The sequence below is a fragment of the Cygnus atratus genome, chromosome 2 (genome assembly GCF_013377495.2).
Source record: "Cygnus atratus isolate AKBS03 ecotype Queensland, Australia chromosome 2, CAtr_DNAZoo_HiC_assembly, whole genome shotgun sequence".
Classification (NCBI taxonomy): domain Eukaryota; kingdom Metazoa; phylum Chordata; class Aves; order Anseriformes; family Anatidae; genus Cygnus; species Cygnus atratus.
Window position 1 is genome coordinate 21644130 of NC_066363.1, and position 15972 is coordinate 21660101.

At 43.0% G+C, this 15972-nt stretch overlaps 1 long non-coding RNA gene across 1 annotated transcript; it reads left to right on the forward strand.

Moving 5' to 3' along the window:
- The first annotated feature begins 848 nt into the window (after positions 1–848).
- On the forward strand, positions 849–15852 carry LOC118247480 (uncharacterized). Its single transcript, XR_004778451.2, has 3 exons — positions 849–1176; positions 13071–13267; positions 15370–15852. It is a non-coding gene; the product is annotated as an uncharacterized LOC118247480 (long non-coding RNA).
- Positions 15853–15972: the final 120 nt, after the last annotated feature.

Below are 15972 nucleotides of genomic sequence, written 5' to 3' on the forward strand. Positions count from 1 at the left end.
TGGCATTGAGGAAGCTGCACCAGCATGCAGTGGTGAGTCTCTAGCTTCTCACTTTGAAAGCAAACTTTGTCATGGAAAAAAAAAAATGTTTAGGTATTGGGTATGGGGAACAAAAACTGGTTTCATCAAGCCAACAACTTTTGGTGGTCTGAATTGATGGAGTTTGCAAACAGACCTGAATTTTGATCATCGCACTCAGGTAAATAGCCCACTCTTCCCTTGGATAAACAGCTTCACACAATTGCATTTTCCTACTTGGTTGGTTGGTTTTTAAAAGTAGAGTTTGTCAGGAGAAAGAAGAATTTGGTAGGTGCCCTGTAGAGTGCCTAACAAATAGCTTTCTGAATCACCTTGTTTTCTGCCACTGGCAATCTCAGAAGGAGCTTGGGTCAAAGTACTGTGAGTCAGGGATCTGTGGAGTCATCAGCATATGTTTTAAAACATTTCCTGTTTAGTCAAGTACTTATCTTTGTCTTCATACCATGTTCTTAGCATCTCTTTTACTGGATATTATTTTGGGGAGGCAACAGCAGCAGCAAAGACGTAGGCAGTAACATGGAGCTCTGACCTCTGACAGCAAAACTCCCTTGTCATTGTAGAGACGACAACTTTTCAAGTCTCAAAACCTTGTCCTCGCTCATCAAAAACATAAAAAACCTTAATTAAGCTGCCCTATCACGGGCAGCCCAGCTCTGTGCAGCCCCAGGTTAGATATGAAAACTCTTTCAGATATATCCCTCCTGTCTGAACATAATGTCATGGAAAATGAAGTATGACAGTCAAATCTGTCGGTAACCATGAGGAGAATAGTAAGTCTTCCCCCCGCTCCCGACACGTCTGATGTTCACAGCAGCGGTTGGCAGAGCTGCTTCATTCGCTCATTTCCTTTGCTGTGAGCCAACATTCCCAGTAGCGTCAGGACAATTTTAGAAGCAAAATGCACTCAACTGAACTTCGTCTATGAAGAGATGAACAGGTGCTTATAGCTGAGTTTTCAAGTCCATATATTACCTTGATGGCTTTTTTTTTTTTTTTTCTGTCTGAAATGGAGCAATTTTTGAATATGGGCATTTAGCCAATCCCCGAATCTCAGGAAGCAGTCCCTCCAGAATTTGTTCATTCTGGGAAGAAATGGAAAAGCAGAGAAGAAGATAGGAGCACGTCTGCAGCACACGGGTAACTGAAATAGGTGAAATAATTGTTTGGCAATATCCAGAATGCCTTCTGGTGTAATAACGCTCTCTCTCAAGCCTGCTTACTAAATAGATTTTAACTTATCTTTGCTTTGCTACACTGAATGATTTCAGATTATATCTCAGGAAGAAATAGGGCTGAGGACATCCACAGGTGTAAACAAGTGATAAGAAAATGTTGTGGGGAATCAGGAAGAAAGGAGCTGGATGTTGTGTGGGTCTGTATGAGGAGGAATGTGTGGACAGCCTGACATATAGTCTGGGGGTTCAGATTTGGAAGCGTACAGCCTGTAGGCCTGAAGATGTGTCAGCTGATGTGCTCCAATAGAATCGGAAGCAGCAGAGAGCCCATACTGCTGAGCAGATCATCAGACGCATAAATCAGCGTGAGTCTGGCTGGCGAGTCTGAATGGACACCCACACTGGCAAGTAGTGCCGTGCAACAGGAGTAGGTCCACAGAGTGAAACAGTTGGCACTGGGGATCCAATGTCCACGCTATTCAGGGTGGGGAGGGGAGGAGGAGGAGGTTCAGATTAAATTAAACACGAGGACATGTGCTCCATTCGGTACAGTCCAGCACATTAGGTACAGTCCAGAAGCATGTCTTCATGTTTAATTTAATCTGAAAGCAATCCAGCTTGAGCACCCTGAGACCGTACCACAAAGCAAACAAAAATAGGGTTGACAGGGTGGCTTGCTTTAAAAACATGTTCTCTGATGTCCTGCTTTCTGCTGGAATGGAGTTGGTTTTCTTCCCAGTAGCTGTATAAATCACTGGTATGTATGCAGCCTTTTTCAACTTCTCTAATGATATAAAAGGATACATGCCATCTGCGTGCAAATCTTTCCTGCAGGAAAGTTTGGTAAGAGGTGAATTAGTACCCATGGGAAAAAAAAAAAAGCAGTGTTTGTTCTAGAGTTATCTATTTAGGATGCCAAAGATTTTCTCATGCAGCTCTTAACAATTTGTAAAATACTACAGACCCACAGTTCTGTCTGGAAAACTTCCTTTGATTGCCTGCACACGCATCTGTGGGCTCTTGCACAGCAGATCTTTGATCCCCCTGCTGGGTCCTTGGGTGATACTGCACAACGAGTAACATAAACCAGTTGCTATTTCCTCTGATCATTAATCACTCAGGATTTCATCAGTACTTAACTGAGATACCTAAGACTCCCTTATAAAGACTATAAGATTTCTTGTGCTTGGAGCCCTTCTCCCTTTCTAAGGCACTTACATTTTCTTTTTCTAGGAATAGCCTCGGTGATAAAATGAGTCACCTAACTCTTTGCCAACAGGCAACACGATGACTGACACTTATATGGCACCTTTCATCCTAGGAATGTTTAAACCTATGCCTGGAATCCTGCCCTGGCTGCTGGCAGGGCTGTCAGAGTGATGCAAGGACCTTCCCACCAGCACCGAGCAGGGAGTGCGGTGTGAGGGTTCAATGCCCTTTGTTGCTGCTCTGAAAAGTGTCTGTGCCCTTGGCTACCTGATCTGTCTGACGTGCATATGCATTAGAGAGAGGGTTCTTGGGCTCATAAGGAGGCTAGCCGTGCCCTGGGAAGCAGAAATGGAAGGGACCTTGCATGTTGTTGGGTCAGGCTCCAACACGGCCGCGTGCCAAGAGCTCCATCCCGTAGCGCGCCCCCGCTCTCAGGGGTGTTGCAGAGATCCAAGCAGTTGAGTATGGAAAGGTGAGTGGCACCAGCTCTGCCTTTACTCTGTTCCCGCTGGCTTAACATAAGCCAGACTTGGCTGTGCATATTATGAGATGAATTACTTTCTCTGGAACGTGGTGCCTAGCACTTATGTGTGTCTAACCAAGCACAGCAACACTATAAATAATCAGGCAAAGGAAAGAGACGTCGCCTGATCACAGTCTATGATGGTGTTGAGACTAACTCCATTATTTTCTAATAACACCTTTGGGATATTTACTTATCTGTGTTGTCCAAGAGGACCCTTGCTTTATTTCTCATTTAAATTCCTCACTAATGTGTGTCCTAATTGTACTCAGGAGCTAGGTGGAAAAATATTCCCAGCTCAATTTTCAGCATTATCTCCTGTCGCCATTATTAGTGATTTTCTCACCCAGCTACTAACGAATTCCAGCTCAGTAAGATGTGATTTGATAACACTATAGAAATTGTTACTGTAGCATGGCAAATTTCCTGAAAAATGAAGATAACTTTTTAGATAAATCAGAAATAAGATAAAATGTGAAGGTCCTTCCTGATTTTTTTAGTACTGACTGATTATCCCTAATACTGTAATTAGGAAAAGGGTGTTCAAGGAGTAAAAGAACAGGGTCTATAAGCTTACAGATTGTTGCGCTACGGCAAAAGGAAACGTGCCTCTTACTGAGCGTAAATGTCACTCTTCCTACCTTTTTGTGCGAACAGCTAGGACTGATGCCATGGCTGCTGGCAAGGCAAGCTGCGATCCAAAGAGGGAGGCTTGAATATTGACAGGTAAAGCACAGCACAAAAGCCAAAGTGCTTCTATACAATTGAAATCTATACTTCAGTCATGGGCCATTAATTAATATCTTGGTGCCATTCTAAATTACTGTCATGTTACAAAAGTAGAATGACACATTCTTTTTGGCAACTCAGCAGCAAATTAAAGAAGAAAAAGCCAGTAGGAATTTTTAGATGTCAGACTGAAGACTGGAATTATTTAATGCTAATAAGGAAGCCAAGAGTGATCTGCAGATCTCAGAGAGAAGACTAGGAAGTATTTAATATTAATATTGGTAGTTTATGGAATGCTCTTCATGGACAGAGTCATGATGCAAAACCACCTGAAGAGCACACACCTCAGCCGTTCCTTCAACCAGCGTGACAAACACGTACCTGGCTTCTACATTACAAACTGCCTGATTCGGAGAAGCCTGAAAACTGCATGAGGGAGAAATTAGAAAAATGAAATTGGACCTCATTTTTTCTTTTCTGAAACTTGAGCTTCTGCAGGGCAGATACAGAAGTTCTTAAATGAAAGTGTCAAAATTATCAGATGAAAGTAATCATTTAGTTACAGAAGAAGTGGGTATTTCTGTAGCCAGAAGCAAGCAAGGAGGACAAGAGGGAGATGTAAGTGGATAGTGTCGTTCAGCATGAATGAGAGCCCTGGGCTTTTGAGTGCCTGTGCTCATCTGCCCGGAGACATCAGTAGTTTGCTGTTTAACGTCCAAGCACCGGTACACTGAACATGTCTCAAAGATAACCACAGCGTGTTTCATAAAACTGAAAAATTAATCAGAGTGAAATGTATTGGAAAACAGTAAGGTTTTCATTTGCCTCAGCCGTTTCCTTATTAGGTAAAACAAGGTTTTGATTGTTCTCCTAGGGCATACAATACCTCCACATGCTGTAAAATAGGCTGTTATAAAACGAGTCCACGTGACTCGCATACTTCAATGGCCACTTCTGCAACAAATTCAAATTAATAGTTTGATTCCAAGGTCAAAGTCTTATCATTCAAACGACAGCAGCTCTGCCGGTGACCTGTTTCTTTAGAGGTGTGCCCTGCTGTGCATTGCTAGCTTGGCCTGGGCTGACTGGGATCGGGGGGGGGGCATGCAAGCAGAGGGCAGGGACCACCAGCTTCCCTTGTGCTGGGTTCCCTAGAAAGTCACAATGCAAATTCATCCCCCCAGATGCGAAAGAGACAGGCATGTGATCAAAATCTTCTGATGGAAAAGGAAAGCACCACACATTAAAATAGAAAGATTAGAAGCTCATAAAACAAAAGGTTGGCTTAGAGTTCCAGATATATCATATTGCAAATGGTCTTTCACAGTTGGCTCCTTTCCTTGGAACCGCTGAATCATTTCCTACTTGGATATGTTTAGAAATGTCAGCTTTTTCCAATTCAATTCTATCTGGTTGCATCACTGAAAATTCAGAGTTGCTCAGTGCCAAAGTCTGGTAAAGACACTTGCGCAGAAGAATATAAATGAATTCATTACCCTAGCAGAATTAGCCTAGTTTAAATAGCACCACCCTCCACCCCGAACAATGTTAGAATAAACATTAAAGTAGGTCCTATTGCAGGAAGAAAGTGTTTCTCTAAATCTGGATTGTGTTTCAGCAAGTAATGCGGGTCTGGGCAACTTTTTAAACCATGAGAAGTTGTTTTAATGGGAGGGAATGTACTAAGACTTGTGACCTCCAGCTGCAAAATACTCAAGCTGGCATCTGAGCCACTTCCTTGGGCTCTCAGGATTAAAGCCTGCGTCCTTCTTACATAAATTTCAAATTGTTCCAAGATATCATTTAGATAGTATTCAATTATTAAGTAGATAAAAGAAATCTGGGATGAGAATTAAAGTCTTAATGAGGAAAAAGTTAGGTATAATGTGAAAGCTGCCATCATACCCAGACATGGGATTTATAAGGCATTGAGAGCCAGCTTCTAAGGCATGCGATGGAGATTGATGGGGGCAAACTCTCCTAAACTTAATGAAACAGATAATCCATCTTTCCTCTCGTATTAGTGTAAGAGGGGGAGACTGTCACAGGAAGAACCTGGCAGAGCCCCTTACGAACCTGAATGCATGGAACAAGCCTGAGGAGCGGCACCTGTGTGTACAGGGATGTTTCATCACAGGAGCTGGGGCACTTTTGGTATCTCCTCTTCCTGCTGTCCAACTGCAGGTGGCACTGGCTGGACACCTTATAACAATTTATGGAGTTGAAGATTACTTCCACTCTTGAGAGTTATGGAAATAGCTGGATTCAGGCGATCTGGATGCTCTGTGGCCCTAGCCTTGAGGGACGGGGTGATAAGACAAGAAAATCTGCTGAATTAAGCCTATGTCCAGAACAATTAATTTTGGCTCTGTATGCTCGCTATCAGCTGTCAGCTCAAAGGAGAAGCGTGATGGTGATGGATGTTTCAATGCATATTATTGAATTGATAGCTACTGATTAATGACTACTTTCTATCCTGGATCTGAAAAATGACACGGACTCTAATTTTATGCATCTCCTCCCCAAGTGCAGATTATGACTAGGAAAAAAAGAATGAAAAGGGATGGTGAGACTGCTTCATATACATCCCTATGTCTGGTCTAAATGTAGGAGACTTCCTGGCCCAAGATGCGAGCTGATGGTGTGAGTTCACCCAAATACTAAATCCGGGATGATGTTAAGACAACGCCTGCTGGACGGGCTTCTGGCCTGCCCCCTCCTGCCTCCCTCCCTGCCCTGCCAACAGCAGCTGAAGCAGCTGCGCCCTGGCCAGCACTGCATTGTCGGATGCCCAGGGCAGGAGCTTCTCCCCAAACACTTCCACAGTGACTTCAGTTTTCAGAATCACAGAATCACAGAATCACCTAGGTTGGAAGAGACCTCCAAGATCACCGAGTCCAACCTCTGACCTAACACTAACATGTCCTCCACTAAACCGTTTTTTTTTTAGTGTCAGGGTAATGCTGACAATATGGATGAGAGGGAAAACATCTTCCTACAGGTAAGAAGTCATAATAATATCGAGGTAATTATTTCTAGTGTTTTGTTGCCACCTGTAGCAGCAGTGAAAAAAAGCTTGACCATAAAGCAGTGTTCATGAACACGTAATTTCTGTGATGACATTTATTCTCTATCCATATCATATTTGCTGTTTGCAGAAGTTAAATTGTAAAGATTTTATTTTTGTCTCCATGAAAAAAATGGAGTTTTATGAGTAAAACAGCCTGTGAAGATGGTCAGTGTGCTACTACCCCCTTTAAACCATCAGAAACAAAACGCAACCTGAAATTCTATGATGCTCAGATCCTTTCTTTTTTGCTATCTATTATTTATATTCATTGTCAATAGTTTATCAGTTCTGGTCTGTTTTTTCCACTTCAAAGAGCTTGTTTTTCATGCATACAGCCGTACAGTAGAAAAAACAGAGTGATCAATGACCTCAGTACAATGAATATAACCCACTTAAAATGACCTTTTTGCATACAATCCGCAAGCTGAAAATTTCTCATCCCATTTATGCAAAAAACATTTCAGTGAAATGAAATTCGTTTTCAAATCGAAATGAGTTTTTTCTTCCTGTTTTGAGTGAGGTGTATGAATGAATTCTTGCAAATAACAAATAGACTGGTGGAAATCAGGATGGGTTTGTAAACAGCCCACAAAGAGGAAACATTGCATTCTTCTGATAACGTAGCCCTCTTCATAAATATTGTAGGTAGTCCCACCTAACCACAAGCTGTTCATCAGCATTTCTCAAAGTGATGAATGGCATCTCACCATTTCATTCTCTTTCTGATGATCTGTTACAGCGGCAGCAGCTTTTATCATAACTCTGTAAAGCCTTCTCTTTCTTGCAGTCTTCCTTGTCTTCCTTCTTTTTCTACAAAGGCTCTGAAAGGAAGCCTTTGTATGTCAGGAGATGCTAAATTAACATAATATGCAGCACCTATAAATAGTTCCTTCAAATTAGATTCTGCCACAAAACCTTGAAGTGATATTTCTTACATTTTTTCCTATAACAGTGTTTTTAGTGTTCTGATCTATTTATCCTGACATTTTTTTTGGCTATTTTTCAGTGTTTTCATTCAGCTACAGGTGAAAGATAGTCAGCACCTTGGTTATTGTATCTTGAATTTGTACAAGAAGACCTTGTTAGAAATGTGGCTTGTAGTATTGGCGAATTAATTACCAAAGACAATGAAAAAATGTCCTAAAGACAGATATTGGAGACCTTTGATATCTTTGTAAATTGTGTTCCTATTTTTTTTTCAGTCTTTTTGAGGATTGCTTCCAGATGTAAAGGAGTAGAATAGAAAATAGCTCATCAGCTTGGAAGCATTAAGACAAAGATATTTAAATCAATGGCTGGTATGAGGATGATAAATGAGAAAATGTTAGTCACTGTTTTCACACTGTGAAGATCATGTGGTGAAACTATCAGAGATTTAATCCAAACAAAGTAGCAGAGTGTTTTTTTCATGCAATGCCCAACCAAAGTGTGGGATTCAATTCCACATGGTGAAAGGCGTTTAGACAAATTCATGGAAGACAAATCCCTTATTTTTTTTTAACATGACAGTCTGGAAATCACCAGTAACTCAGAGATTCCACAGTGCTTTGACTGCTGCAAGCTGAGGAGTTATACAAAGGGAAAGCCTTCTCTCTGTATCCCCTGTTCCTTGTATTTCTCCTCTTGAACATGGTCGGACAAAGGAACTAGGCTACCCTAAGTCATGGTGGCTGTTGTTATGGCCTTAAATGTGTGACAGCTGTTGTCCAGCTGTCATTCTGGAGGCAAAGACCCAGCTGTCAGGACAGCGTGTATGTGTGTGTGTGCTAACACTGATCTGCTCGCTTTCATAACAGCCTGGCTTAAAAATCTGCTCCCTGAATACGGAATTAATACTGCTGTTGACTGAGGGTAGTTGCCACCGGGTTGTCAGCACTGTAAATATCAGCCACTGTCAGGAGGCACCAGTTCCAGACATGCCAGAGAGCTCCTACCTGGTCCGCGTGTGGCTTGCTGGAGCGGAGGATGTGCCTTATCCTCTGCTCTGCCTTATCCTCTGCTCTGCCTCATCCTGATGGGTTTGGGTCTAAGGATCAGATGGCAAAAAATGGGTTAAAAACTATCCCCATGAACTATCCAAGTCTCTTGAGAATATTAGCTGCTTGCCACTGCTGGATACAGAAAAAATGACTGATATTGTCAAGCACAAATTTTTAAAAACTGCATAGGAACACAGCAATTCTTCCAAAACATTTGATCTTTTTTCTCTTGGATTTCTTTAACACTCCAGAGGTTCCTTCCTTCCTTTCTCTCTTTCTTTCTCTTCCTTTCTTCCTTTCTTTCTTTCTTTCTTTCTCTTTCTTTTTCTTTCTTTCTTTTTCTTTCTTTCTTCCTTTCTTTCTTTCTTTCTTTCTTTCTCTTTCTTTTTCTTTCTTTCTTTCTTTCTTTCTTTCTTTTTTTCTTTCTTTCTGTCTTTCTTTTTTTCTCTCCTGCAATTTTAAGGGCTGAGAATTTAGTTTTTAAAGAAAGAGCTCAGCTTCTCAGAATCTCATGACTCCAGTGACTGAGCAGTGGGAAAAACACTAAATATCACAAGATGAATAATTAAATCCTAGGCATCCTTCAGTTTCTTGAGATTTTGTCCTGGGAGTATTTTTCTGATCTCAGAAACAGCTATCATCTTAATCCTGGCCAGGGAAAGGCAATCACCCCTAATCCAATTTAGTTTAGGGCATGCAGTGAAGCCAACTCATGACCAAACCATTTGCATCTCTAATTCTGTGGCAGTATAATCTATTGCTACATCATGGGCTAATTACTGATTCCAGCTCAGGTATAAAAATAAAGTGTATTCACATAAAGCATACACTAACAAGTATCAGACGGCTTATCAAAGAGCGTCTATTTTGTTCAAACTACGAATAGCACATGCGTTGAAGAAATCCTACGATAACTATTATTTCAAACTATCATGGCTCCTCGGCAGATATTTTTTGAGAAAAGGTGGAGAAGCGTGGCTGGAGTGGCTGAAGAAGCGTGAATTCTTCTCGGAGCCAAGCTCCCTCTTTTCTGCGATAGAACCATCTACACTAATTAATAGTTCCCCTTCCATAGAAAAGTTGCTTAGTAAAGAGGAACTTAATAAATTAAAACAGTTTTGAATGTTTTCCGTGATGGAAATTCTTTTAACACTTCTGCTTCTTTAGCTGAATACAATGACTCAAATGCAGCATAGCAAAGTTCTTGAAGCAAATTGACAGGAGGGTTGTAGACACAGCTTTCATGCAGGGCTTCAGTTCCACTGCCAGTTTCTAGAAGTCTTTCCCTTTTTTATTGCAGCTTAAGGGTTGTTGCTGTTGTTACAGCGCTGCCAGTCTTTGTTTTAGGGAGTTTGGCTCCAATTTGTTTGGCCCCTGCAGGACAGGCCTGCCGCAGAGCCCTGCCAGAGGCCTCACGTGTGGCCAGGCCGTGGGCCTGCTGGTCGTGCCTCCGAGGTTTCTGCGCACTGCGTGCCTGGCTCTTCAAGCTCTGTTCAGGGGCTTTATCTGCCGTAATCATCTTGCACATTTGTGGCTCAGCACAATGAAACCACTGGCAGCTTATTTTCTTGGAGGAGCATGCTTAGCTTGACAGAATAGGGGATTTCACTGCTTTGCTCCTCTCTCAGCTTTCTGGCACATCACAGCACATAGCCACTCATTAAATATTTTCTTTCTCATCAATGTAAAAGAAAATTTAAACCCATTATTCTTTCCAAGCCTCTGATAACCAGGGAAAAAATAACTGAGACGAGAAGGGGCTTTCTGTAACCCCAGCACCACAGCAAGCATGTTCTGTGTGACATTAACACGACCACTGCCACCAGCCAGCCTGGTAGAGCTCCGCACGCACGCCAACACCTCCCAAACTCAGAGGACCAGAGCCCTTCCCAGCCAGGGGATGAGTTCCTCTGGTGGGGGTAGGATTTTCCTGAGTGCCCCTGCCAACTAATTCTGCTCTCTGTGAAATTTAGCAGCCAAATCCCCTTTGATTTCAGTGGCAAGTGCAGATAAACTCCCACCCTGCTGTAGCCCAGAGGGTGATGGCGGCCATTTTCTACAGGAAAAGGGAAGGAAAGATAAAGGTGAATTTCTGCACTAATTTCAGAGGAAACTGAAGTGGGCCAAGCAAATGCACCAAATGCACTTATTGACAGGATAACTTATGTCAATAAGAATATTTATGAGGGTAAATAATATAAAAAGAGGGGGCATGCTGCTGTTAGCAAACAGATGGCAATGCCTGAAATCCTGCTTCTACTAAAACTCTCACTACTTTGTGCTCTCATGTTGCATCCTTTAGTCTTACATGAAATATCATGTAAATTGAAAGCCCAAACTCCATAGCCCTACCAAATCTGACCCACAGTTGCTGAGAAAGCATAGGGAGCCATAACTCCTTTCTGAGGCATTAGTGCAGCAGTGGCCCTGAAGTGCGGCAATAGCCCCTTCATTATGAATAACGCTATTTCACACTGTAATCCCATTTCCTTCAAGTTTCCAAAGCACTTTTTTATCAGGCCAAACTGTATAGATTAAATGGCTTCAAATTAGAAGTTGAAGTGGGATGAAGAAGGGATCTCTGGGTTTGGGTTTTGCAGGGGTGCACAGTTCTTAGTCTGGAAAATTAACTTCTAGAAACATCCATGAAGTTCATGTAGTGTACCAAGTCTCTGTGAATTATTTTTCCCAAGTAATTAAATATGCAAGTGCTATTAAAACCCAGAATTGACGAGCCTAGTCCATGTTAAATCACAGAATCATTGAGGCTGGGAAAGGCCTTCAAGATGGGGCTTGATTCAATCACGTCTTCAGTAGAAGTTATGTACCAAGCTATGTAAGAAATACTTAAAAGCTTGTACCTGTCTCATGACACAAAACATTTGAAAAAAGGAAACAATCTGCATTTTCAGATGAGGACAGGAATGCTTTTAATTCCCCTAAATCTCTCTCACTATCAGGCAGGAGGGCTTTATCTCACTTATAGCCAAACAAGTTTTTTTGTTTGTTTGTTTGTTTGGGTTTTTTTGTACGAATGGTAAGAAACCTGAGCTTAAATATGTTCTCATTTGGATGAGGTAAATTTCTCCCCAGAAGTGAATGTCTTTCCTTTAAATATAAGTGGAGCCAGGGAGAAGGATTCAGGTGTGGATGTGTATACTTTAAATGACTGTTATCTGATCATATGAAACCCAGCCATGCATCTCAGCTGTGCCCATAAAGGTTGTCATTCATATCTCTTTTTTCAAGATCTTTTAAATAACTAGATCTAATGAGGTTGATGCTTGCCTGTAAAATGCATTATCTGAGCCTCCTTTTAAAAGCAGAGGTCCTTACAAATTTTTGTACCTATAATTGGCAAAACCAGCTTGTTTGTACATCATTAATTCATCTTACATTTTATCCTGCCTAGGAGAAAACAGTATCTGTAGGCTGTTTAGAAATAAAATGTGGATGGGAGGTTAGTTTTCTAAGCCTATATTTAATAACTTACTTAATTCCCCAAAACACCGTGTGTGTAAATATCAGAGAGGTGACTAAATGTGGAATCAGGAATCTAACATAGATTTCCAAATAATATACAGTCTTAACCTTGTGTTTCTAGAATAGATCAGTACAGTCAAAGTGGGAGTTCTGTCACTTTTTTGTTACACTGCCTTGACCCGTGAGTGCAGATGCCATAGTTGGAAAAAAATAATGCCTACTTGCTATAGCTGGAAAAGACCAAGAGTAATTTGATTCCAGTGTGCCCACCCCACAGAGCATTCTGCCTTCCCAGGGCTTCTTCACCCAGTGACTGGGCAAAACAGGGCTCCCATCCCTGCTGTCCCTCCAACATGTGCTGCAGGACGTGGCCAGGATGATGCCTTCTGTAGGGCAAAAGGAGCAGACACCTTTAAGCACCACCACTCATTTCACATCAGCCCCAAGGTCTCAGCCAAGCACGGATTCAGATCGGTGCCTTGTGAGTGCAATTCTCCATGCTCCCAGGTTCGTGCCTACCTCCCCTGATTCCCTGCAGAACCTCTGGCAGCACCTCCCCACTGCCTACTGGGAATTGCGCACTCCCATGGTCACACGTTCTCTTTTGTTTAGCCTGAAATACTTTTACCTTTATTACAAAATTCCTGCACTAGCTTTATGAGTCTAGATAAAATACATGCTCGATAAATGTAAAATGTCAGTAAATAGGAAAATGGTATTTATAACTGGGCTGCTAAGCAATCATTAAAGAGAAAAAACATTGAACTATAGTGCCGTGTTGCAGCTTTACAAATAATATGGTGTCTGTACAAAGAAATCAATATGTCACAATTTTGAATTCCTTGGCACCTTTTAATTTCCAGAGATCGTCTTTCTTCGGATCCTGACATGCATCACGGGCAGACACGCAATGAGCCCCATGACGACCACCGGCTCCTGTCTTGCAGGGCTTGGTGCGCTACGTTCACAGCAGCTCTCTCGGGTACCTGCCACTACGTGTTAGTCATCCTTTGCTAGAAGCCAACGTGCCACGGAACTGAAAACATGCAATTCGGTGCAGGTAATTTAGTTCACCGAGTCTGAGAAAGGGACCTAGTTCCAGTTCCTCCTATCTGGACTGAATCTGTGGTCTCAATCTCATTCCTGGTGAAAAGATCAATTCTTCACAAGACTATTGCACTGTGGGCGTTACTGAAGACTGGGCTGCAGAAGGAGGGAAGGAGCGGTGCAGGCGCTGAACCTGTTCCCAAGGAAAATGCAGGCAGAGTGGTTTGGGGCAGTACGGAGAGAGGCTGCTGTGCTGCTTTGCTGCTGCCTACCCTAGCCCTGTCAGCTGCCAGCAGCACTCGTCCAGGTTTTCATGACCGCACCCAACAGCTATCAATAAAAGCACATATTGCCTGCTTATTAAGTTCTCAGTTTGCTCTTAGCCACAGCCACACCGAGCCCGAGCACATCTGGGAAGCCTGAATAAATTTTCTCCAGCTGTAGGTTTCAAGTGATGATTCCTTGCTTTAGAATCGCCTTTTACACAGTCAGCTATTCGGTCAAATGCACACTCATGCAATATGCAAACACAAAATTAAAAGCAAAGGATTTTAAACATGGGTATTTAAAATGCACATCTCTCCAGCAGCATGATAATGGGACTTCAAGCATCAGCACTCTCTCTGATGGAAATGCCTTCCTCCTTCTCCCCACTGCTCCCCTCCGCCCCTGGGGCCCCGCAGACCCTGGGGTACCACCGAGCTGTCCCCCGCACCAAGCCCCCACGGCCCCCCCAGCATCCTCTCGCCAGCTTCCCGTCCCCCACTCGCTCCCTCTCTCCCCTTCGGGTCTTCCCAAACACTGATTCGCTTTTAGTCTCTCCTAGCTGATGTGTATGCCAATATTATTGAATAAAAATGACTTAGAAATGTTGTATGTAAACCATACACCTAATGAACTTAGTCCATTAGGCAGACTTGTTAACTCGTGGACAGCCCTAATGGCACCTAACGTAGTGTGCCTCCAAACAAGTACTGTGGGTGTCACAGCCCTCAAGGTTAAAAAGAAGGTGGATCAATCTGTAAGTACCCACAGAGAAAATGAGCACGTACTACTTAAGTCTCACCTGGGAGCCAGGTACTGAATGCCTGTTTTGGAAAATAATGCTAAATATAAGAGCATTTAATGATCCCTCTGTTGAGATGGCACTCTTTTTTCTGGGCTACATTTGGTTTTCCCCTTCGCCAGACCTTAATCCTGTCAGGACACTGAAAGCACTGGATAATAATAAACAAAAATGTACTTTCTCTGGAAGTACAGTAATTGAGAGGGAGACAAATACGTAATTGGCTGTCTGAGAACCATAAGAGAGATTCTGGCTTACCCAGCACATGGATTTAGTGAGAGTTGCAATATATGTTAAGAGCCTAATGAAAGCGAGTCAGGAGCGTAACACGATCAGCGGGGTCTGTCTCTGAGGCACAGCACACCGGTGTATTTACCGAAGAGGAGAAGGTAACATTTAAATTATTTGGACTTTTTCTATTATTACTGTGTGAATCACAGAGTAGATGGTGTTTACATACGGACGGATCTGGCTGTGGGGATGCAGCGCTGTACATAGCACCACGAACTGAGAGGACAGAGAGACAGCTCAGCACAAACGATGGTTTGCTGGATGAAGGAACAAGCCCCAGCTCCTTCCCGTAGCCTCACCTGCCCTGGCCAAGGCACAGATCATGGTTTCTCACTCCCAGCCCTGACTGGGGCAGCACTGCTCCCGGCTGCCCTCAGCCCTGGTTCCCCCACCACCTTCCCAGCCTCAACATCACGGCATTACCCTGACCATACACCAGCACCGGCACAAATCCCACTGCTCCCGTGGTGACTCGTTCCAGACTGCAGGCTGCCAGCCACTGGTATCCTTCCCAAATGCCTGCACGTCTTGCCGGCTGTTGAAGTTGCCTGGACATATTTCTGTTTGGAGGTAAAGGCTTTCAGTTCCAGTTCAGAAATGTCTCAGGGTGTTACTCGACAAACAGAAATACAGAATTGTCTGGGATTTTTTCTCTCCCGGGCTTGGTTTCCCTGAGGTTCCCAAAAAAGGAAGGCAGCCCCGATGCCAAGAGGTATTTTATCGCATGGCTTATTTTCCTGTGTCACTTCTCTTCCCAGGGTGTGCTCTGACAGTTGTTTTCCCCTGTCGCTGCATGAGTATGCCCCCACCCGGACGTTTCATGCTGATGTTTCGTCGTGGAGACATACTGACCTTTCAGATGATTTGTGCTTAACTGGAAGCAGGAGACTGGCCCCAATTTAACAGAGATATTCATGTGTTTAAAGCCAAGTCTAAAGAACCTTGCTGGGCCCTCCAGCACCCTCAGGACAGTGTCCTCACCTCCAACGTGACCTCTGGGACGTGGGCTCGGCCCCAGGTCCGCTCCCAGCTGGGCACCTACTCTGCAAACAGCTTCAAAAGGACGTGGTAATGGAAAATGGGGAATCCGGGATTTGCAGCAGTGATGTTCTTATGGAGTATTCAACATTTTTTTACTGCAGAATATAATGGGAGAATCAGTCTTATGGGAAAATAGGTTTAGGTTGCAATCTGGGCAGTTATATTTTTAACTCCGTTTAATGAGGTTAATGGCTTTTGCTCAGTTTAAAGACAGACATCCTGTCATCCTGGTTCCAGGTTCCTTTACACCCATGAGTTTATGGTGCTCTGTATCACATCTGCTGCTTTCTTCAGTACCAACAAAGCAATCTATACCCATA